The following is a 25,130-nucleotide window of genomic DNA, read 5'->3' as shown; positions in this document are numbered from 1 at the left end:
TCAGGTCACATTGTTTCTTAACAAGCTGCCACGTAAATACTTCAATTTTGTGCAACAAGTAGTTTCTCTCTCCAATTTACCCACATTCTATGAATTTGAGTGTTAGCTATTGTGTTATGCATGGTTGTTCGATCAGTTTCATATGAATAACCCCTTAGAGGGGGCTCTTGTTGCTCATTCTCAGAAGGGGCAGCAAGGGAAGGGTATACAAAATCAAACTTCAAATCAAAATCAAAATCAAGCAGGGGAATCGTAAGGAAACTCCCAGTCTCAATTCAAACCCGAGTGGTAGAATGTACCTAAGAAAAATAGGTGTTGTCAACATTGTCAAAAGGCTAGCCATTTTGACGACAAGTGTCCATAAAAGGCAAGAGGCACAGCACCCAAACCCAAATCACAAACCCCCGCCTCTCCGTCGGGCAGCCCCCATCAAGGAAGGCAAGGTGATGGCAAGGGGCAGTGGAAAGGTCAGACTCACACTGCCATCAGTCAACCATCTCAGTCGACAACGTTCTCAACTCCAAATGACTTGTCTGACTAGTCTATTGAGGCCCACATCGTCTACGTAGAGACATTCGATGTGAGTCTCATCCACATCTGTGAGTTGTCTACCAACAAGGTTACCGCAAAGTCCCACTTGTCACAGCTGAGCACATCAGCACTTGTTTGGATTGTGGACAATGGAGCTACACATCACATGACTCCTATAGAGGACATCTTCCGTACCCGACCCCCTGCAACCGAGCGAGTCCGTGTAGAAAACAACTCCTCAGTAAAGATCCAAGCTCAAGGTTGCATCAGTATTGCCACTAACACAAGGGTTCGAATATTGCTTCGCTGGACAATGTATACCATGTCCCTCAACTTGGGGTGAACTTGTTATCTGTTCAACAGCTTTGCTAGTTGAGGCGAGCAGTTTTCTTTACAACGACCACAATTGAGGTCCTTGACTCAGATTGGTTTAGTGATTGCTCACAGTGAGGCACAACCTAATGGCCTATACTACATGAGCCATTTTCTTGCTGAGACGACAGACAAGGGCTCCGTGTTCTGTAGCTTTCAAATATAGCCCACATCTCAGGAGCCTACGAACAATGAACGTCTTTGGCATTTGCGCCTAGGGCATCTTGGCTATGACTCTCTTTATGAGTTGTCTCGCCTGAGATGTTTGAGGGCCTTCCTCGCTTGAAGCTAGCTCAAGATGTCTTTAGAGCATGTCAGCTCAAGAAATAGTATCGTATCCCATTTCCGTAGCAATCTACACATAGAGCTGAGGCACCTCTTAAATTGCTTCATATTGATCTTTGTGGGCCTACATACACTATTGCCTTGAACGTCGCACTGTACTTCTTTTTTATAGCAGATGATCATTTGAGATACATGTGAGTGTACTTCCTCAAGCATAAGTCTGATGCTTTTACATATTTCTCTCCTCGGATACTGCAAGTTCATAACTAGACAGGTCATCGTGTTGGTTGCATGAGGAGTAATAGCGGTGGTAAGTTCATCTCCCACAAGTTTTCCGAGTTTCTACAACCGCATGGCACCTCTCGCCACGTCACCTCTACCAACTTTCCCTCTCCGAATGAAGTCGTAGAGCATCAGAACTAGACAGTCGTAGAAATGGCACGCTCTATGCTGTTCACAGTAGAGCTCCCTGAGCGCCTTTGGCTTGAGGCTACTAACACTACAATGCACATCCTCTACCGATGCCCGACTGCGGCTCTTCCTCAGAAAACCCTATACGAGGCATTCTTTGGCTCTCGGCCTATCATATCCCACTTCAAAGTCTTTGAATGTCATGTATACACACATACCTATAGGTCTGTTGTAGGGAAACTTCTTTGGTTAATTCATACTAGGCCAAACTTAACTTACTCAATTAGCATTCTCGCTCAATATTTCATAGCACCTAGGATGTTACATTGGATTGCATGTCTTCATGTGTTGCGTTATTTACGGTGTACTTATTGTTATGGCCTCACTTTGGTTTTAGTTTATATTTGCAGGGGTACATTGATTCTGATTTCCTCACAGTCTCCTCATAAGATCATTGGAGTCAAATGGGTCTTCAAGACCAAGTACCACAGTGATGGCACGTTGGACAAGAACAAGGACCGCCTTGTTGCTAAAGGTTTTGCACAACGCCCAGGCATTGATTTCCATGATACTTTTGCCCCTACACGTCGGATGGCTACTATTTGTGCAGTTCTTGCCTTGGCTAGTAGCCATAGAAGATGGCCGGTCTATTAGTTGGATGTAAAGTCTGCCTTCTTAAATAGGGAGTTGAAGAAGGAGATCTATATTAAGAAGCCTCCAGGCTTCGGTTCTTCTAATGATAAGGTGTACAAGTTGTGGTAGGCTCTCTATGGCCTTAAGCAGGCTCCCCATGCTTCAAATGAGAAGATTGACTCGTTTCTCCAAGAGAAATAGTATTGGCATTCCCAAGCTAGCCCCCAATTTTATGTACACACCTTAGGTGGAGGTCGTGTGTTGTTTGTCCCTTATGTGGACGACTTGATTGTGACAGGTGGCCATACTCAAATGGTTGAGAAAACAAAGGCAGCACTTCATGAGAAGTGTTGAGATGATGGATATGGGACTTCTTCACTTCTTTCTAGAAGTCATGAGATCTATTAGGCTCCGAGGGGAACTTTATTTCCCAACAACTGCATATCCATGAGCTCTTGACTATGTGTGAGATGAAGGGATGTAAGTCGCTTACGACTCCTATGAAAATTGAAAGGCTACAGCTCATTCTAATTCTCTTTTGGTGGATGCTACCCGTTATAGGCAGTTGGTTGGCTCCTTGTCTGGCTTCTTAATACTCATGTTGACTTATGTTATGTTGTTGGTGTCCTGGCCGGTTTCATGAGTGAACCCAAGATAGTGCATTGATAGACTGCTCAGAGGATTTTCCAGTTCCTACAAGGGATTCTTGATCTTGGGATCTATTATCCAACTGATACAGGTGCTGTTGGGAATAAAGGCCTCGTGCCTTTTAAATGTGCTCGGATGTGAACACACCCTTAGCACTTGTACTTACACATATATATCTATCTAAAAACCAAAAGGTACTCACTCGTCATTGTACCTAAAAACGTGTTCACTCTCTACTCTGCTCTCACTCTCACTCTGGCTCTCACTACGCGTAGCACAGTCTATCTCGATCTCCGTGCCTAATCGGTCCCTATAAACTGGTATCAGAGCATAAGGTGCTGCAGACGATCGCCAGGCTCAGGCAGAAGACCAGCGTGGTGACGAGACAGCTCAAAGGCGAGCAGGAGAGTCACAGGCGACAGAGCCAGGCTCCAGCGTGGGGAGTGTGGCAGACCGGCGACCAGCTAACGGGCGTCTCCAGCACACGTAACATGCAAGCAGTGGATAGCGGAAGCAACAGGCATAGACCAGGCGTGCAAACGCAGCGCTGACGAACATCAGGCGACCAGGCGACGACCACGCCACAGCAGGCAGCCGACGAACAGGTCCCGCGGACAACGCGTGCAGCAGTCGACGGGCAGCATTCGTCGAGACAGGTCACGTGTGGTGGGACAGTCGAACAGGATCAACGGACCCTATAACAATTTATTTTTAAATCTTTTTTTTTTGGGAAAAACAAAAAATTCAACTTCTACAGCTTTCTTAACAGCATTTCGCGCACCAAGCACAAAAAGCCAGATTTGTGCAATTTTAGCCCATAAATTTGGGGCTTCTTCAGACTGAGTATTGTTCGTGCAAAATTGAGGCATCTGCATCGAAATTGCAAACATTGTGCGCATTTGAATTGGGGATTTCGCCAAAATTGTTGAAATTTTAATCATCTGAGTGAAATTTCTCAACATTGGACCCATAAAATTTGGGGCTTTTCCCAGATTTGGAAAATGTGATGCAGGACAAGTAAATTTGTCTCAGAAATTGAAGGAATTTGTGAAACCTTGCCTCCAACATTTGGGGCTTTTAATGTACATGCACAAATTGGGCTGAAATTTACCCAATTTCTCGACATTGAGGCAAATTGGACCCCGTGCAATTTGGGGCTTTGTAGTTTGGGCAAAATTTGTGCAGCATTTGGTCATTTTATGTACATGCAGGTTGAATTCCGCGCAATTTGGACATCAACACTTGGTAAAATTTGGGGGTTTTGCTGAAATTGCTCTATTTTGGCAAAACTGGCCTGTCCTATGCATGACAGAGGAAATACAGATATGTGTTTGATGCTTTGAGCACAAAATTTTGGGGCTTTTGACCGTTCGTGTCAATTTTGTGCATGCGGGTACATGTACAATAGAAATTGCAGCTGAAATTTTGGGATTCCTCATGTAATGTGATGCACATGCCCTTGGAACAGCTGTAATCAGTTGGATAATGCTGTAGCACATGGTTTGGTGCTTCTGAAAATTTAATTACAGATCTGAAATCTGTGCTTCTGAGTGGTCATTTATTGCTGATTGGTACTTGTTTGTACCTTGGTCACTTGGGTGACAGTTTGGGCCTGCATTTGCTGGCTTTGTCACATTTGGGCTGAAAATCATGGCTGGCAGCAATGGCAGCAGTAATCAGATGCACATATAGAAGCTTTAAGGTGCACACAATTTTGCAGTTTGGCAAAAGCAGTGCTACAATATCGTGTTACAACAGAAGCACGCAAAGCTGATCAAAACCAAAGGGACAAAGCCCGTGGACATGCATTAGGACGATTGGGATGAGTTAAATGAGCTTGCACGCTCAACCATAGAGCTATCGATTTCTAATGCCTTGCTCTTCAACATTGAAGGTTTGGATTCTGCATATGCTATATGGACTAGACTACAAGAACTGTATGCACAAAAGAGTGCTACAAGCAAAGTGTATTGGCTGAAAAATCTTAAGGATTTGCGTATGAAAGAGGGTACAGCAATGTCTACTCACCTAAGAGAGTTTAACTCCATTTTCAGCCAGCTGGTTGCCTTGAAGTTCATGATTGATGAGGAATTTAAGGCTACTTTCTTGCTTTGCACTCTACCAGAGAGTTGGGATACATTCAGGACAGCTATGAGCAATTCTAATGTAATCCTTTTGTATGCTGATGTAGAGAGTGCTCTACTTATGGAAGAGATGCATCCAGTAAGTCTTCCCGTGCTTTGCATACTAGGGGCAGATCACAACAAAAGGGCAAATATGATGCCAAGGGACGCAGTAAATCGCGTGGCAAAGATGTTGAATGCCATCATTATGGCAAGAAGAGTCACTTTAAACGTGACTGTTACAAATGGAAGAAAGAGAAAGGAAAAGGCAAGAAGACAGATGATAGCAAGGAAGAGAAGAAGGGTAGTCAGCCTAAGAAGAGCAGTGTAAAAATTAAAGAGGTGAATGTAGTCACTCATGGCAGTGACAGTGGGAGTGATGTACTCTTTGTCTCTTCATACTTTGGTGCACATGCTTTACTTGCAGATACAGATGATGACATGCATTCATGGATTCTTGATTCAGGTGCTTCCTTTCATGTCACCCCTCATCGTGAGTGGTTTTCCACCTACACAGGGGGTCGACATGGTGTTGTCCATCTTGGGGACAACTATGCATGTGAGATTGCAGGTATTGGCAATGTGCAGTTACAGTTTCGACATGGCTTTGTCTTTACATTTCAGCATGTAGAACATGTACCTCAGCTCAAGAAGAGCTTGATTAGCACAGGGCAACTAGATGATGATGGTTTTCATACCATCTTTGGTGATGGAAAATGGAAAATCTGTAAGGGAGATAGGGTTATTGCCAGAGGTTGCAAGAGTGATACTTTGTATCCACTTCATGTATCTATTGTGCGTGACCATGTTGTTGCCGTGACCGAGCAGCCAAGTGTTTCTTTGTGGCATGGCCGGTTGGAACACATAAGTCAAACAGGAATGAAAGTGCTTTCTTGTTTGGGTTACTTGCCTTGTCTTCGTTATGCTGATTTTGAGCATTGTGATCATTGTATTTATAGCAAACATGCGCAGACACCACATAAAAAGTCTCTTTCTTTGAAATCTTCTCCTCTAGAGTTAGTACATTTGGATGTATGTCAAATGCTAGGATTATCTTTAGGGAAAAATAAATATTTTGTCACCTTTGTCAATGATGCTACACGGAAATTATCGATTTTACCCTATTCATAGCAAGGATGAAGTGCTTGACAAATTTAAAAAATTCTTGGCATTGGCTAAAAATCAAACAAATAAGACATTTAAGTGTCTTCGCTCTGACAATGGTGGGGAATATGTGTCCAAGGCCTTTCATGCATTTTGTGACAGCAAAGGGATAAAGAGGGAGCTCACTGCCCCTCATAATCCGCCCCAAAATGGAGTTGCAGAGTGTATGAATCAGACCATACAGAATAAGGTCCGTACGATGCTGTCTCATGCTGCATTACCCCGTGGTTTTTGGGCAAAGGCTGTTATGACAGCCGTTCACTTAATTAATCGATCACCAAACAGGTCTTTTCTTGGGGGGGGGGGGGGGGGGGGGGGGGTTGTGGGTGGTGGTGGTGTGTGGGTGGGGATAGAGTTTCCCAAGAAGCGTGATCAGGCAAGCCACCTTCATATGCTCATTTGAAAGTATTTGGCTACCAGGATTTTGTGCACATTTGTAAAGAAATACGCAGCAAACTTCAACCAAAGTCCTGTAAATGCATTTTCCTAGGATATGGTGACGAGGATGAAATGGGCCATAGATTGTGGGATCCCGAGAAAAGGAAAGTAGTACGCAGCAATGACATTATCTTCCGGGAAGATCGCATACACAAACAGCCCGAAAAGACTGAGGAGGTCTGTAAAGTTGTATTCCAGGAAGAAATACCTTTTGGACAGCAAAATGTGCCCGCTATACAATAGCAAATACCTTCTGTAAATGAACTTGTCTGTAAATGTAGGAATTGATGCTAGAAATGATCAGCCAGCTATTGCCCATGAAAATGAACCATTACATATGCAGGAACAGCCAAGACAACAAGCTGTTAATGCTGATTTGCAGGCTGAAATGCTAGGACAGCATGCTGAAAATGGAAATTTGTAGGAACAGCCAACAAACAATGACCATTGGATTAGGAGATCATCTAAGGCTACTAGACAACCTGACAGGTTTGTTCCTGGTGCAATTAAAGTGGCTGATTATGTCATGTTGACAAACTGTGGTGAACCGTCTTGCTTCAAGGAAGTAATGGACAGACAGGACAGCAAGAAATTGTATAAAGCCATGCTGTCAGAGATGGAATCTCTTGAAAAAAAATGGCACTTGGGACTTGGTGCAGTTGCCTAAAGGGTAGAAAACCCTTCCATGCAAATGGGTTTACAAGATGAAGGTCACTTATGGTTCCTCACCAAAGTACAAAGCAAGATTGGTTGCAAAGGGGGAGTACAAGCAAGAGCATGAAATTGAATTTGATGAGATTTTCTCTCCTGTAGTCAAGATGACTACATTGAGGACCATTTTGGGCTTGGTTGCAGTTAAGGATATGGAGCTCATACAGATGGATGTAAAGACTACGTTTTTACATGGTGATTTGAATGAAGACATATATATATGCAGCATCCTAAAGTGTTTGTTGAACAAGGGAAGGAAAAAATGGTATGTAAACTCAAAAGGAGTTTGTATGGGCTGAAACAAGCACCAAGAGAATGGTATCATATGTTTGATACATTCATGCAGTCCCAAGGCTTTCATAGAAGTCAAGTGAATCACTGCTTGTACACCAAGAAGGCAGTAGATGGCAGCCTGATTATCTTGGTTTTGTATGTTGATGACATGCTAATTGCTGGCAAGGATACTCATGCCTTGGATTCATTGAAGCAAAGTCTTCATGGCAGCTTTGACATGAAGAATCTTGGTGATGCAAATCGCATTCTTAGCATACAAATACTCAGAGATAGATCGAAAGGCTTACTCTATCTATCTCAACAAGAGTATATCTCCAAAGTTTTGCAATGTTTCAATATGGAGGGAGGGAAAACAATTGGGGTTCCATTGCCTCCATATGTGAAACTTAGTGCAAAGGACAGCCCTACATCTGATGATGAGAAGGCTGAAATGGCCAAGATACCATATGCTTCAACTGTTGGCAGTTTGATGTATGCTATGGTTGCTAAACGTCCTGACATTGCCTTTGCAGTGGGAGTGGTTAACAGATACATGGCATCCCTTGGCAAGAAGCATTGGGATGCAGTGAAAGGTATTATGAGATACCTCAAAGGCACAAAGAAGTTGTGCATCTGCTTTGGAAAGCAGAAGGCATCTATTGTTGGCTTTACGAATGCAGACTATGCTGGTCATGCGGACAGAAGTCCACTTCTGGGTATGTGTTTACTTTCACAGGAGGAGCGGTCTCTTGGATCTCCAAGCTACAAAAGTGTGTTGCATTGTTTACTACAGAGGCAGAGTATATGACTACCACTGAGGCATGCAAGGAGGCTTTATGGCTTTCACATCTGGTGGGAGAGATTGGCATCACAGAGTTACCTGCTCTCCATTGTGATAGTCAGAGTGCTATCATGCTAGCACGGAATCTTGCCTTTCATGCAAAGACAAAGCACATATAGGTGAAGTACCACTTCATTAGAGATGTACTTGACAGCAAAAGCATTGAGCTTGTCAAAGTGCATAAAGATGATAACCTTGCAGACCTTCTCACAAAGGGTCTTTCAGCAGAGTGGTTTGCTCATTGCCCACAGATGATGGGAGTTGGATAGATATATGTATTTCAGCTTTATACAAACCTAGACTTAGCTGATTCTTTTCTCCTCTTAAGGCACATTGCCTTTAGGTGGGAGGTTGTTGGGAATAAAGGCCTCGTGCCTTTTAAATGTGCTCGAGTGTGAACACACCCTTAGCACTTGTACTTACACATATATATCTATCTAAAAACCTAAAGGTACTCACTCGTCATTGTACCTAAAAACATGTTCACCCTCTACTCTGCTCTCTCTCTCACTCTCTCTGGCTCGCATTGCGCGTAGGACAGTCTGTCTCAATCTTTGTGCCTAATCGGTTCCTACAGGTGCTACAGACTTGGTACTTAATGGTTGGAGTGATTTAGATTGGGCTGGCGCTGTGGATCATAGGAGGTCCACGATACATTATTGCTTACCTTGGATGTTGCTGCTATTTCATGGAGTAGCCAGAAGCAACCCACGGTTGCCCTATCTTCGACTAAGGCCGAGTATCACGCGGCGTCTTCTACTACATATGAGACACTGTGGCTTCGCAAGCTCTTGGAGGAGCTTGGCTGCCCGCACAGTCGTCCTACTATACAGGTATAACAATTATCTCAGGCAATGATTTGTGCAGGAGTGCCATGTGGCAGCTGCCACGTGTCATTCAGATTGCAGATTGCAGATTGCATGCTGGTCGGCTAATTTGCTGACCACTCAGCTGACATGCAATAGGTACAACAATTATCTCAGACAACGATTTGTGCAGGAGTGCCACGTGTCAAGCAGATTGCATGTCGACTGCTGGTCAGCCAATTTGCTGACCAGTCCGCTGCATTGAATGCAGCCGACCTGCTATTTTTGGGTCTTTTTGGCTGGCCTATTTATTGGCCTCAGTTTTTGCAGTCTTCTTCAATTGTATTCCCAGTTTTCAAACTACAAACCATGGAGACTGCCCTCAGGGTTGACAGAGATTGAAATCTTTGAGGTGGAGACATACGCAAACGTTCTCTCTGTACCTGTGTATATTTTTGCATCCTTATACATATTCTTCACTGCAGATTTTCTGCATTTCACAATCTCTCTCTCTCTCTCTCTCTCTCTCTCTCTCTCTCTCTCTCTCTCTCCGTTCACTCTTGGTCTTGGTCTTGGTCTTGGTCTTACTCTGACAAAAAGGGCTATAGTAAATGCAGCAAAAACAATCCCAATATGGCTATTACAAACTCTCCACAAAAGTAAAATGGATGTTCCTTTAGCTCAACGCACTAGAAGGGCTGCTAGACATGCGGCATATGATGCATGGGGAGCCCATTTGGCTGATTTTACCGAAGTAGATGATTGGGAAGAGTATGTATTTATGAGCTACCTGTTGGATGATGATGAGCCTACTTCCTTGGATGAAGCTAAGCAAGATGTGCATTGGATGCAAGCCATGCACGATGAGTTAAGCTCTATTGCCACTTAACTCTACATGGGATCTTATGGATTTACCACTTGGCAAGAAGGCCATTGGCACAAAATGGGTTTTTAAACTCAAATGCAAGGCACCATAAGGCTATGCACACAAGAAGGGCATGGATTATGAAGAGACTTTTGCTCCTACATCCCGTATGAGTATGATGAGATGTGTAATTGCTATGGCTACAAATTATGGTTGGGAGTACATTTGTGGACATGAAGACAACCTTCTTGAATGGAGATTTGCATGAGGATATTTATGTGACACAACCTCCAAGGTTTGTGGTTAAGGGAAAAAAGCACGTGGTATGCAAGCTAAACAAAGCTCTTCATGGTCTCAAACAAGCTGCTCCTGCATGGTACTCTAAAATTGATGCATATTTGGCTAGTAGAGGGTTCAAAAACAATCCAATTGCTCCCACTCTATACATTAAGAATGAAGGGGAGCACTTGCTGATTATCATTCTTTATGTAGATAACATGCTGCTCACTGGACATTCAAAAGTAAAAATTGCAGATTTCAAGGCTGAATTAAAACATGCATTTGCTATGTCAAATATGGGTTGTCTACACTATTATTTGGGGATTCAGTTCACCCAAAATCAGCACGGTATCATCATGTCACAGTCACTGTATGTGTATAAACCGTTACATAGATTTAATATGCAAGATTGCAAATCTATATGCACTCCTATGGAGCCACACTTAAAGCTATATGTACATGATGGTGAAAAGATGTCTGATGTGCAATTTACAGCTAGGCTGTTGGCTATCTTATTTATCTTTGCAAAAAATGCCCTAACATTCAATATGTAGTATCTCAAGTGAGTAGGTATACGCATAGCCCATGGACTATACATTGGCAAGCTATTAAGCGGATCTTCAAATACTTGCAAGGTACTCACTTACATACATTATTATTTCCCGAGGGGAGATTTGCAATTACAAGCTTACAGTGATTCAGATTGGGCTAGTGATGCAGACACTAGGCAGCCTACTAGTGGACACTATTTCTTTTTGGGCCGTTTAAGCATTTTATGGCTAAGCAAGAAACGGCCTACAATAGCTACCTCATCCTATCACGCTGAGTACAAGGCAACCTTCACGGCAATAGTGAAATGTGTATGGTTGCACAGATTATTGGCTGGTCTACATTTATCATTGGAGGGTCCTACACCCATTCTTTCTAACAGTCAGAGTGCTATTGCAATGGCACAAAATCATGTGTTTCATGCTCGCATGAAATATATTGAGGTACATTATCATTGTCTCAAATAGAGATGCTAAACAAGAGAGATCAACTTGATGTATGTTCTTACACAGAGAAGTTGCAGACATTTTCACCAAGACACTACCTCATGAGAAGTTTGAGGCTTTTAGCAAGTTCTTAAACTTGCTACCATTTGGTGATTGATCACTCTTGTACTTTACCATATTGGCACTATAGGGGGTGTTAGAATTTGCCAATTCTATGGGCAATGCCCATCATTTTAGTCTTTAGTTCTTTTTCAAATCTTAGTGTGAACACAACTAAAGTTATAAGTTGTGTCACCACTCTTAGAGTTAAGAGTTAGAGTCAATTAACTCTAGTTAAGTTAGAGCTAGGTCTATCTTAGACCTATCTTGTACCTTTCATTCTTATTCTTTCAATTTGGCAAGTACACTCTACTCTTTTGCTTCAGCACACTCTCATTGTCTCTCTTTTCTCTCCTCCGTAGCAAGTTGTCATTTTCCAACAATTCAAACCTCTGTTTACAGTTGGCACTTGCTGTTCAGCCTTCGAGCAACAAATCCCAGCCATCTCCTACTGTCCTCGCGACTGCAGACAGCTGCATTTTGCCACCACATCACCATCCAGTTTGCCTTCACTATTCCACTCTAGACATTTGATTGCCACATCATCTACAGCACCTACATTTGCTGATCTTCCTGCCACGTCAGCCTACCACGTCATCCAAACTGCTGCATTTTGCTGCTGCTACACTCAACTGCATCATCAAGACAGATTTCAACCTAGTGCCCACTATTTGGAGGTTGTTTGCTATATTTCAGGATCCATCACCATACAACACACTATCTTGCTCATAGTCTCTACCTCAATCCTTGAGACAAATTCAAGGGTTAATATTTCACCTTTGCATTGTATGCTTACTGGATTGAGCATCATAGATATTCAGCATTCATTGTTCATTCATTACCTTCTTCATTGTTCATTGTCTTCGAGTTACTATAACCCTAACTATGCTCTTTATCAATCTCTGCTTTTTCATACAATTGCAAAATGACGAGTGTAGAGACACTTGTCTCTTTCAAAATGGCACACGTCAATTTTATGGAAAAAGAAGCTTTTAAACCTTCTACTCCAAAAATATCTTCAACGGTTAAGAAATTGAGATAGCTGCTAAAGACACAATTATTCCTTGTGAAATTTTAGAGCCTTTGACGAAAACAGAATTTCCATTTGAGTAACTTCCAAAAATAGTAGCCTCCTCAAACTTAGAAGTCACCGAACTTAGATTTTAGAGAGCTAAATTATATAGATTCAGAGTTCATGGTTTGTTTCTTTGATCAAGAGGATCTGGTTTTGCTTTCTATAACCACTCATTATATAGGCTTCTAGTCAACGTGACTACCCGAGTGAAAAAGTCTTAGTCATCGAGGCTTTCTAGTCAATTTGACCACTCAACTAAACTTTTAAATTTTCTTGAGCATATCATCGATGATGATCTAAGTATAGTTATAGGGTGTTTTAGCCATTGGCCACCCTTGAATTAAAAAATGAGCGTTTATTCAACTTTAGCCAAATTTTAAAATAATACAAATCGCCTTTCAAGGTATACGAGCATCAAATAATTTGAATCATTGATGCCAACACATCTTGATAATAGTTGATATACAGAAAGTTGGTTACATCCTCTATGGATATTAACATACTGATGCCAATCGTGTTCTCCATGGTAACTTACAACTAGATCTTGCACAACAAAAGGATCAATAGAGAAGGATTTCGGTTTATATAAATCAAAACAGTTATGCAAACCTAATACTATATTTGGCTATGATGACGACAAGGGTTCACCAATTGTCTCAAATGTACTATATCCCCCTTGAGTAGAGAGGTCACCAGCCTCACAATTTGTCTCAAATGTAGTATATCCTCCTTGAGTAGAGAGGTGGTCAACCTCACCAACAAACTTTGACTGATATGTAGCTCTTGATGGAGCAAAGAGTGAAGATAGAAGAGTGTGGTTGAGATGTTTTCTATGCATGTACTTTGTGAAATTCATATCTGATATCTACTCAATATCTAGTAAGGTGAATGAAGATGAGAGGGAGAATGCATTGTCCTCATTGAGAGCATAATGCCACCTCAAGACCTCTAGTAATGGAAAAGGTTAAGAATGTACGATGGGTTCCCAAGAGAAAGGTGTTTAGCCATTACAAATTCATTATGTCGCTCATGTTACTCAAACAAAGCAAGCCTTCACCATAGATGCAAGACATTCTTTAGAAGAGCAAGGACTCTAATACCATGTGAAGATATACTAGGGTTTACAATCACAAAACATAGAATGCATAAACATGAATAAAAGCATAATAACTCAAACAAAAAGCAAAATGCAAAAATAGGGAAAAGTAGAATCCAATGAGTAATGAATGTTGAATAACAAATGAATATAGAAGATGATACAATATGACGCTCAAGGAGCACAAATATCCAACAACCATTGACTCTAATGGAGAGAATGGTTAAGGGAGAGTCTCAGAGAGAGTCATCCTCCATGTATGGATCACGAGTGCCACAATACCACCAAATTTGATGAAGATGCAATTAATTGGAACTGAGGGTGACGAAACACAGTAGTAGTCGAGGCCCGATTGAGGTAGAATATAATGGATAATCTGATGTAGAATGCTGTAAACTGAAAAACGACCTGCTGTAGATGCAAAACACAGACCAGCCTGATGGGTGATGAAAATATGATTGTTCTTGACCAAAACGCAGGGATGGAATGGGTCACCTAGCTGTAGACAGGTAGTAGCTGATGAGAATGAGTGAAAACACAGATCTAGAAGCAATTGCCTGGCTGGAAACAGGTCACAGCTGCAGGAAAACAGGTCATCTGACTATGGAAGGGGTAGAAGGAACAGCTGGACACATTGCTTGATGTTGATCAGTGCTGAAGTTGCAAGTAACCAGGTTGTGGCAGCTGAATCAGGGTGAAGATGCCTCTGAACAGCAGCAGACTGGTAGTAGATAGCTGGTAATGGTAATGGTGTAACAATGGATGCAATGTGTCGGCAAAAGGATTGAAGGGATGAAGAGTAGTGTGCACACTATCTGATATCTACTCAATATCTAGTAAGGTGAACAAAGATGAGAGAGAGGATGCATTGTCCTCATTGAGAGCATAATGCCACCTCAAGACCTCTAGTAATGGAAAAGGCTAAGAATGTACGATGGGTTCCCAAGAGAAAGGTGTTTAGCCATGACAAATTCATTATGTCGCTCATGTTACTCAAACAAAGCAAGCCTTCACCATAGATGCAAGACATTCTTTAGAAGAGCACGGACTCTAATACCATGTGAAGATATACTAGGGTTTACAATCACAAAACATAGAACGCATAAACATGAATAAAAGCATAATAACTCAAACAAAAAGCAAAATGCAAAAATAGGGAAAAGTAGAATCCAATGAGTAATGAATGTTGAATAACGAATGAATATAGAAGATGATACAATATGACGCTCAAGGAGCACAAACATCCGACAATCATTGACTCTAATGGAGAGGGTTAAGGGAGAGTGTCAGAGAGACTCATCTTCCATGTATGGACCACGAGTGCAACAATACCACCAAATTTGATGAAGATGCAATTGATTGAAACTGAGGGTGACGGAACACAGCAGCAGCCGAGGCCCAATTGAGGTAGAATATAATGGAAAATCTGATGTAGAATGCTGTAAACTGAAAAACGACCTGTTGTAGATGCAAAACACAGACCAGACTGATGGGTGATGAAAATATGATTGTTCTTGACCAAAATGCAGGGATGGAATGGGTCACCTGGCTGTAGACAGGTAGTAGCTGATGAGAATGAGTGAAAGCGCAGATCTAGAAGCAGTTGCCTGGCTGGAAACAGGTCATCTGGCTATGGAAGGGGTAGAAGGAACAGCTGGACACATTGCTCAATGTTGATGAGTGCTGAAGTTGCAAGTAACCAGGTTGTGGCAGCTGAATCAGGGTGAAGATGCCTCTGAACAGCAGCAGACTGGTAGTAGATAGCTGGTATTGATGATGGTGTGACAATGGAAGCAATATGTCGGCAAAAGGATTGAAGGGATGAAGAGTAGTATGCATACTAAGTCCTTTTATAAGAATACTTGGAGCCAAAAGGTTGTCTCGTGTGTCACACCATTGTCTAGAGCATCATACAAAATGGCATAAATGCCTTTTTGGGACTGTTTTAATGAGGCACAAAATGCCAAAAAATTAGGATATGTAGAGGCCAGTTTTGGTAGCTCAATAAATATACTGCAGCAACTGCGGAGATGTAGGTTCTTGTACATTTGGCATTACTAGTGTCGGTGCATCCAATGCCTCAAATTGAGATGGCTGCCCATGAGCCTCACTCAGGTGTCTAGACTGAGATTGTGCCTTTTCTGTTTCACATTGGGAGTAGCCTGCATAAATTCAGCAAATTGAGGTTGTTGATTTAATTGTTGCAAAGTGTTCACAACATCAATTGTGCCCTAAATATAGCTTCTGCTTCCCATTCATCTCAAACCTGTAGATTGCATGGAAATGAGCCGCATGCTCATCAATTACATTTGTTGCTTGCTGTCCTGCAACATTTCTTACATTCAGTGACTCAAAAGCATGCAAAAAGTGCCTCAGTTGATGGGATTCTTGTTCCTTGCTCCTATCATCACTGTTGTGAGACATCTTCACTCATTTGCCCTGTTTAATATTCTCAGCAAGCTAAAACCTTGTTAGAAAAAGTAATTGTGTGCACCTCAAGACAACCACAAGCTTACCCCCTGAAAGAAGATGGTAGTGTCCTCACAACGAAACCATGAAACCAACCTTCGGGAACCTAAAGTGCAGCAAACCCTAATTGTGCATACACTAATTACAGCAAAACGGTAAATTTCAGCAACTAAAAATAGTCATGGTGGGAGCCTCTAGAAGGTAACACCTATTGGCTCCAAGCTTGGTGCCCCTTTAGGTATTTTCTTAAATCGCCCAAAGATTCTACAAATAGGCATACATGGGCATCCCTTTGTCCCCTTGAACTATGTCTGTATATCTCTCACAAAGGGTGTGACTCCTTGCGACAAAAACTGACTTAAATCACTTTCATCATGACAGATGTGCCAGAAAGTGCTCTAATGTTTAGAATCAATGGAGATCTCAGCTTTCACATTGAGAGACTTTAAATGAGCCGAGAAAGAAAAGGAAAACAGCAGTAGAACTTGCCGCAAATAGAGTTCTGGGGCTTCCAACCTGATCCCCCATGCACAAGTGACCTATCCATCTACTGCCCAACTCACAAGCATGCTGCACCATCAATCTGCATGACTGGAGCTCACAAAATCTGCTGCAAAACTAAGATAACAGCACCAAAACAAGGAGTGGCTGTTGAGACCCCGCCCAGGGGGCAGAGGAGGGAAAAGAGGTTTTGGGGGCCAGGGGCCAGGGGCCGGGGGGGGAAGAGAGAGCTGCAAATTGCAATATAAGCATTTCCAAAAGCATCACAAAGTTGTATACAGCAGTGGGCTATCTTACATGCCTTGAGCTACCTTTTAAATGCCAAAACACATGAGGTCCATTGCCCAAACTTTCATTTAATAAAACTCTCACTCTTTGAACCTTAGAAACTCACAATTTCAAGGTTCCCAGCTCATTTTTTGGCCTGCCCTTGCACCACAAGGCCTTCTCTCTGCCTATCACATGTCTAGTGCCCACGTCCATCACTATCAATGCAATGGTCACCGTGCTCAAAACACTAAACCAGAATTGAAGCATTTTTTATTTCAAAACTTATATGAAGTTAACTAAAAGCATTAAAGCTGATTCTTTCACATCTTAGTAAAACAATGTTTTATAGTCCACTCTATAGAAGAAAGAGCAGTAGTAGGTGGCTGCTTGCCACTCCAAAATGTAAAGAAAATACCCTAACACAAAAGCATAAACAGAAACCGTACGACAAAGCACAGACTGATAAAAGAACACAATTAGGGTTAGGGCAACTCAGAGACAATGAACAGAGTTAATAAATGAAATGATATGACTACTAATAATACAATGCTCATGCAGCAAACACACTATGCAGTGAATGAATACTGAACCTCGAACTCCTGTATCTCAAGGGTCAGGGCAAGGGTAATGAGCAGGAGAGTGTGTCGTACTCCGAACGGATCCCGAATCGCAGCAAGGCAGCCTCCAGATGTCGAACACCAGCAAACGTAGCAGTGAGAAGCTGGATCTGATACAAATAGCAGTGAGGAGAGAGAAAGACTAAAAACGCAAGCAGGACAGTCTGCAAGAGAGAAAAACTGCAACGACTGCAACAGGAGAGAGAAAACTGTAAGGGCGGCAACTGGGGCCTGCAAACACAGCAGTTTGCTAACGTGGCAGGCTGCACGACAACAGTGCAGATGCTCAACAGTCAGTCGCCAGGCAAACACAGTAGCAATCAGCGTGTGGAGGGCTGGAAACAGGCGCCAGACTGTAGGGAGTAGTGATGGACAGCAAGGGCTGAGATGTCCTCCGCGAACAGGGTGTGGGCAGCAAGTTGATAACACCTGAAACCTGCAAAAACGAGATTGAGAGAAGAGTGGAGGACTGGCTGCCAATTTATAGAAAATTAGGGTTCTAGATCCTCTCCCACTTAACTCTCTCGACCCGCTCCCCGTTTTAGGGTTTTGACTAAAATATGTCTAAAATAAGCATGTTTTGGGGCTGTTTAAGTGGCTAAGAGCAATTCTTAGCACAACAGAGGCCCAAAATAGGGCGAGAAAAGTAGACCAATCTAAAATTTTGATTTACCCCAAGGCGTCCTACCCCAAAGCAACCAGGGCATCGGATAAAGGGTGCATGTCGACAGCCCAGTGGCCTACCAAGACTACAAAGGCGATGGTTATCTTTACCAAGGGAGCCCAAGTGATCACCCTAGAGAGGCCAGGGCATCAGACCAAAGGTGCTCGATGGCTGCCCAAGGGCCTACCAAGTCCTACAAAGGCGGATGGAATCAATGGACTTTTTTTTTTAATGAAATGTTTTAAAAATACATAAGTAATATAGGGGCAGCGGCCGATTAAGTGACAGATAGGAAAAGATAAAGAGAGTTTTAAACCCAAGGCAAGCACAAAACTAGCAAATCAATCCCTCGCACTCACTAGGATAAGTGCCTAAGGATGAGAACAAGTGTGTATATATGCCAATCATGTGGTGAATATGTGGAAAGGCAAAAAATAGGATGGTGGGCTTAGCAAGACAAGCAAAACAAGCAAGCAAGCAAGGGTAGGGGAACTGCCGTTAGAAGAACTGCCATGTGTTATGCTACGAATATGGTGGATCCTAGAGTCGACCACTCCAAAAGACCGAAAATGGATAAATGTGCACAGATGCATATTATGCATAGGGTAATGCAAAGGGAGATGCAAGATGTCATGCTCATGCAATATGCTATGCAACGGTGCCACTGGGACAATGCCCTCGCAGGGGAATTATTCACTTGTCCAAGTGTCCTTCTACAATCAGGTCATCCTAACAGTACGGATGAAGTTACAAATGCCCATAATACAATACAAAAGAATAAGTGAATATAATATCTAAAAACTGTAAGCATCATCACTGTCACGATCAAGAGTAGAAGCCGCCCCCTCTCAAACTGGAAGTAAAAGCAAGAGGGAAGCACCCTCTTCCCGTCAAGCTAAAGAAGTAGGGAAGCATATATCCAAGCCGATCCTGGGTAGCAGGTACTGAAGAACCGGCCGGTTGACCGCTTTGGTCAAGATATCTGCAAATTATCTGATGAAGGCACAAACTCTAGGCGAATAGTGCCTAGCTCAACTTGCTCTCTGGAAAAGTGGAAGTGGACTCCCACATGTCGTGTCCGTGGTGTGATGATCAGATTGCCCGCAAGGGCAATGGCACTCTAATTGTCGCAGTAGACAACTATGAGAGAGTCACATGGAAAATGAAGCGCCGCCAGTAAACTCCTCAGATAGATGGCCTCAGTGGTGCCATCAAAGAGTGTCCGATACTCAACCTCGGCCATGAAAGCCGCCACCGTCTCTTGCTTATGGCTGGACCAAGAAATGAAAGCCGTGCCCAAGGTAAAGAGGTAGCCGCTATGGGAACGCCTGTTAGAAAACATAATTGCAACATTGGAATGTGTGTACAAGAGGGAAAAAGAGGCTCAAAGTACAAGAACAAATTCTTGTTTAATAAGTTGCTCAAGGTACAACTTGGATACACTCTATCTCACACTTGATAGTGACCCATAGGCTGTTTATATAGCGTCTGCCAAGCTAGGGTTAGGGTTTCCCCTGCCCCTAAGGCTATTCGCACCCATCTGCCGTGATACTCCCTTGCTTATAGTGGGTTCCTATGCCTATCTTCTAACACCCCCCCCCTTCAATGCCACGGTGGCATTGGATTACAAGGCATGTAAGATGTCCCCCACCCCTTCTTGGAATGCCTTTATAAATCAGGCTTACAAGAGTGTTTTAGGTAGATAATTTAAAAAGTCAAAACAGTCGATCTTCAGATGGATTGGAGGCATAGTTCGCCACCAATTCTTTGGGTACATTAGGAATGTTGGGGCATTTACTAGTGATATGCCCTGTCTTCTTGCATTTGTTACATTTCATTTTCTCGGGATACTTCTTCCAACATTTGTTTACAAGATGTCCTTTTTTCTTACAGAAAGAACATCTAGTGAGAGTTGTATGTACCAATACTTGATCACGGAAAGTTGAAGATGCCTGACTGTTGCTGCTTTCTTTGTGGTTCCTCTTTTCTTTATCCAAACAGGATTGAATGGTACTTGCCAATGTAGGATCTGGAATGTTGGTGAGAGTGGTTACAAGAGTAGGAAACACCTGTTTTACAGCTTTTAGGAGAATAGCAATAGCATCTTCTTCATGTATTGGAGCTTGTACAGAGGCAAGTTGTGCCATAAGTCCCTTTATGTGAGAGATGAATTTTTCCAAATGTTCTCCTGATTTATATTCCAAGCTAAAGAATTCAATTTTAAGGAAGATTTTAGTATTTTTACCAGTGGCTCCATAGAGCTTTTCAAGCTCATCCCATTTTTCTTTAGCAGTGTTTAGTTGATCAACATGATGAATCACGGACTCATCTAAGTGTAGCATTATGATTGCTTGGGCATGTTGGTCATCCTCTATATCAATCAGATTTGCAGAGTTTACAACTCTAGTGCCTTGAATGAGAGGCCTCTCCATCATCTTGTACTTTATAAGTACCTGCCATGGGTGAAAATCTTTGCCATCAAACTTTCGAATTTGAGAACGGACATCAGCATATGTTGTGGCCATTGGGAAGATCTTACCACTTGTTAAGACAAGGGCAGTGTCTAGTCCCTTACAAATTTTCCACTGAATACGGAAGCAAATCAAACAATTGAAATCAAAGTTGCAATGAGGAGAAAGACTGAAAATCATACACATGTAATATTTCAAGGTACGACTGTGGTGGTCCTTTCTTATGTGCAATCTTCTTCCGAGGTTTAATAGTCTTTTTAGGTTTTAATGAAGTAAACCTAGACTGGACTTCAGGCTCCTCTTTGTGGTATGGCTTAGTGGATGAAGCTTGTGTTGGACAAGGTTGGTCTATGATCTCAATGCTTGTTTTGCTGATGATTCCGAGGAGAGTACAATGACACTCATCCTTTTGATTTCATTGACCAGTGTACTTGAAACAAAGTCACTCAAGATATGTAATACACTTCTAGTGTGTGATGGTCTATGTTTATAAACACATAGCCTTACAATTTTAAGCAGAGCACTTAGTTGTTTTCATTTCCTGATAAAAGCATTCAGATTGTGTAGGTAATAGGTATAGCAGCAATGATGATTTAAACAAAGTGCCTTAGTGCTTACAAGCACTCATCTGTAGCTCATGTTGCTAGAGATGGTAAATGTCGGTCTTAATGAGCTTGATGTTGACTCTTCGAGTAGAGGAACTTCTGAAATGAGATTTCCAAATTAATAACACACTCTGTAAGAGTTGACTCAGTGATTAAAATCATTGTTAATGACCAAATATTGAAAAAATTTTGAAAATGGATAAAGCTTGAAGCTCCTGGCTATGGCTGCCAGAGACCCACAGTTAGGGTTTTGATCATTGCAAGCTGTAGGAGATGAATCAGTACAAACCCTCTTAGGTGAGTATAAGTCCTCTATAGGGGCTACAATAGCCCTGAGGTAGCCGACATTATTGCGCCCTGTACCGGACGAACTTCAGCTCGAATCAGGTCGCTGTGAAAACTGCGCCAAATCTGCGATTTCTGCAATGTCATGTCAGCCTTTGTTGTGCCAGACTGAGTCGCCCTGAGTTGCTGAAGAGTTTCTCAAAAGGAACCATGAGCTGAAACCTCTTCCTTGGTTCTCCATGAGTCCTCCATCAAAGGTGGGTCTGGTTTGGCTATGGTGGCAAGAGATAAAAGATGAAGATGATGGACAATCTTATGCACTTAGTGAGGCTGAGGATATAGAAAGCTGAGGGGATCAACGGAGACTCTAATACCATGTTAGAATACAGAGTTGCAGCATTGGAATGTGTGCACAAGAGGGAGAAAGAGGCTCAAAGTACAAGAACAAATTCTTGTTTAATAAGTTGCTCAAGGTACAACTTGGGTACACTCTATCTCACACTTGATAGTGACCCATAGGCTGTTTATATAGCCTCTGCCAAGCTAGGGTTAGGGTTTTCCCTGCCCCTAAGGCTATTCACGCCCATCTGCCTTGATACTCCCTGCTTATAGTGGGTTCCTATGCCTATCTTCTAACAATGCCGGGTATCAGGATCTCCTGCCCAATCAGAATCAATGTATCCCTGCAAACATAAACCAGAACCATATGTTAGGCCATAAGAAAAAGTACACCGCAAATAACGCAACACACGAAGACATGCAATCCAATGTGACATCCTAGGTGCTGTGAAATACTGACTAAGTATACTAACTGAGTAAGCTAAATCTGGCCTAGAGTGAATTAACCGAAGAAGTTTTCCTACAACAAAACGATAGGTGTGTGCATCGAAGGGCTGTCCTAAGGTATCCTTCGACAAGAATACAATAGGATCAAGAGGCGTGGCCATTGGCCGTGTGAAAGATGACTTCGAAAAGACAGAGGGAAAACCATGAAAGCACGAGTGATTCTTCTCCTCCCAACCACACCTAGATTAGTGCTGGCCCTCTCACTCGGATTCCTTTGCCAGCCGTCAACTTCCTGGAGTCCTACTATTCCTGGACTCTCTTACTCTCTAGGCTCCCCTTAACCCCGTTCGGGCGCCCCGGTCATTCTCGTGCATGTTCCCCTAGACTTACCTTAATGTCACATTAAATGTCAACTTTAATGTCATTCCATATTTATGACCTTAACGTGACATTAAATATCACTTTTAATGTCACATTAATGTCACATTTCCTTCCCCTTAAGAATCGGTTTCGTCCTCGAAAACGATACTTGGAAGGTCTAACTGTAAATCGGGAAACCTTTTCTTTAAAGTACTTACTCGCTCCCATGTTGAGCTTTCTTCTGAACAATCTTTCCACTTAAAACATTCCTGATAAATAGTATTCCTTGTTCGTCTATTACGAACATTTAATATTTTTTCTGGTTCATGTGGATTAGATTGGTCATTGAATAGCTCCTCAAAATCATCATTTAAGATTAAATTATCCAAATCACCCAGTTTCTTACTTAATTTACTTACATGAAAAACTGGATGTATTTTACTACCAGCAGGTAGTTGGAGCTTGTAAGCCAATTCTCCCACCCTTTTAAGTATTATGAAAGGACCACAATACCTTGGTGAAAGCTTTGGACATTGTCCCTTTTTCATAGTTTTAGTTTGTTCAAGCACCTTAAGATAGACCAATTCTCCTTCTTCAAAGGAGATGTCGCTTCGGTGAGGATCTGCATATGCTCTAGCTCGATTTTGAGCTTTTTTAATATTTTCTTGAGCAAATTTTAACATACTATTCATATCCTCCAAAAAGTCTTTAGCTGCCTGAACCTTTTTCTTATGCAGTCCTACTGCAAAAGGAGCTCTGGGCTGAAACCCATACATTAACATAAATGGACTATATCCAGTGAAAGAGTGCTTGGCACTATTATATGCAAACTCTGCTATCGGTAAATACTCTTCCCAATTAGTTTGCCTTTTACTTACATATGCCCTAAGCATATCTTCAAGAATTTGGTTAACCCTTTCAGTTTGCCCATCAGTTTGCGGATGATCCGCCGTACTCATGCTAAGTTTAGTATCCAATTTCCTAAATACCGCACGCCAAAAATGGCTATCAAATTTTCTATCCCGATCAGAAACTATATTTGCCGGAAGGCCATACAATCGGTATATGTTCTCTACGAACAATCTAGCCAGTTCTGGTATTTTAACATCAGTTGAAGTTGGAATAAACCTAACCATTTTGGTTAACCTATCCACAATCACCCACACAGAGTCGTGCCCCCTCTGTGTTCTAGGTAAAGCAACAATAAAGTCCATGGAGATACTCTCCCATTTTCCCGAAGGAATTTCTAATGGATGGAGAAGTCCTCCCATTTTTAATCTTTCAGCTTATTAACCTGGCATTTATTACATTTGACCACATAGTCAAGGACGTCCTTATTCATTCCAAGCCAATAAAACTGCCTTTTAATAAGACTATAAGTCTTATTAACTCCTGGGTGTCCCGCACTAGGGGTATCATGACACTCAAAGAGTATCTAGCGCCTTATTTCTGTATCTTTCGGGACACATACCCTACCCTTGTAGAGTAAATAACCATTATCAATGGTGAAATTCTTCCACTTGAATCCAGTTTGAGCAACCCCTGATGCTCCATTTCCTTGTTGAACATCCTCAGATATTCCTTCCTCAGTAGAAGCACTTTCATTTGGATCCCCATTTTTTATTGCTTCCCATATGTTGGAATATGCTGGATCAACCTGGCATTTCCCTTTTAAAGATTCAAGCAAATTGGAAGTGAACTGAGTAAAACTCAATTCATTAATGATGGGCATTCTGCTGAGTGCATCAGCTACGATATTATACTTTCCTTTTCTATATCTTATCTCATAGTCGAACTCTTGGAGGAGTTCGGCCCATCTGGCTTTACGCCCGTGTAAATCCGGTTGATCATTAAGCCACTTAATGCTTTCATGATCCGATAAAATCAAAAGTTTGGCACCATACAAATAGTACCTCCATTTCTTCATTGCATGTACTATTGCATACAGCTTCCTCTCATAAACAGAATAATTCTATTTTGCACGATCTAATTTCTTGCTTTCAAAAGCAACTGGTCGACCTTCTTGTAATAAGACCGCGCCTATTGCCTTATCACTGGCATCAGCTTCAACCACAAATGGTTTGTTGGGATCCACTATTAATAGTACTGGAGCTGTAGCAATAGCTACCTTAAGTTTTTGAAAACTTTCATTTTGGTCTGTTCCCCAATTAAAACTTTTGCCTTTCCCTTTAAGTTGGTCTGTCATTGGAACAGCTATTTTGGCATAATCTTGAATGAATCTACGATAAAATCCAGATAAACCTAGGAAGATCTGCAGCTCTTCCAGGTTCCTTGGAGGTGGCCATTCAATAATTACCCTTACTTTTTCTGGATCCATGTTGATTCCCTCTTTCGAGATAATATGCCCCAGATATTTGACCTTTTATGCAAAGAATTCACATTTAGTTTTCTTCGCATAAAGGGAATGTGTTCTTAACAGTTGGAATACTAATTGTA

General features: G+C 42.0%; 1 protein-coding gene across 3 annotated transcripts in view; it reads right to left on the bottom strand.

The window, feature by feature from the left end:
• Nucleotides 1-25,130, bottom strand: part of LOC148031397 (uncharacterized) — a 72,717-nt gene that overhangs the window by 34,751 nt on the left and 12,836 nt on the right. The window contains exon 2 of one of the 3 annotated variants that reach the window (XR_015691891.1): nt 17,010-17,100. The exons of the other annotated variants lie outside the window; for them this stretch is intronic. The gene's annotated coding sequence lies outside the window, so the exon portion shown is untranslated. The remainder of the gene's footprint in view (nt 1-17,009; nt 17,101-25,130) is intronic. 3 annotated transcript variants of the gene reach the window in all.

This window comes from Lygodium microphyllum, chromosome 9, assembly GCF_053477565.2.
Source record: "Lygodium microphyllum isolate KBCC chromosome 9, Lygodium_microphyllum_v1.1.10, whole genome shotgun sequence".
Taxonomy (NCBI): domain Eukaryota; kingdom Viridiplantae; phylum Streptophyta; class Polypodiopsida; order Schizaeales; family Lygodiaceae; genus Lygodium; species Lygodium microphyllum.
Note: the sequence above shows the minus strand (reverse complement) of the source record. Positions and strands in the feature narration are given on the sequence as shown.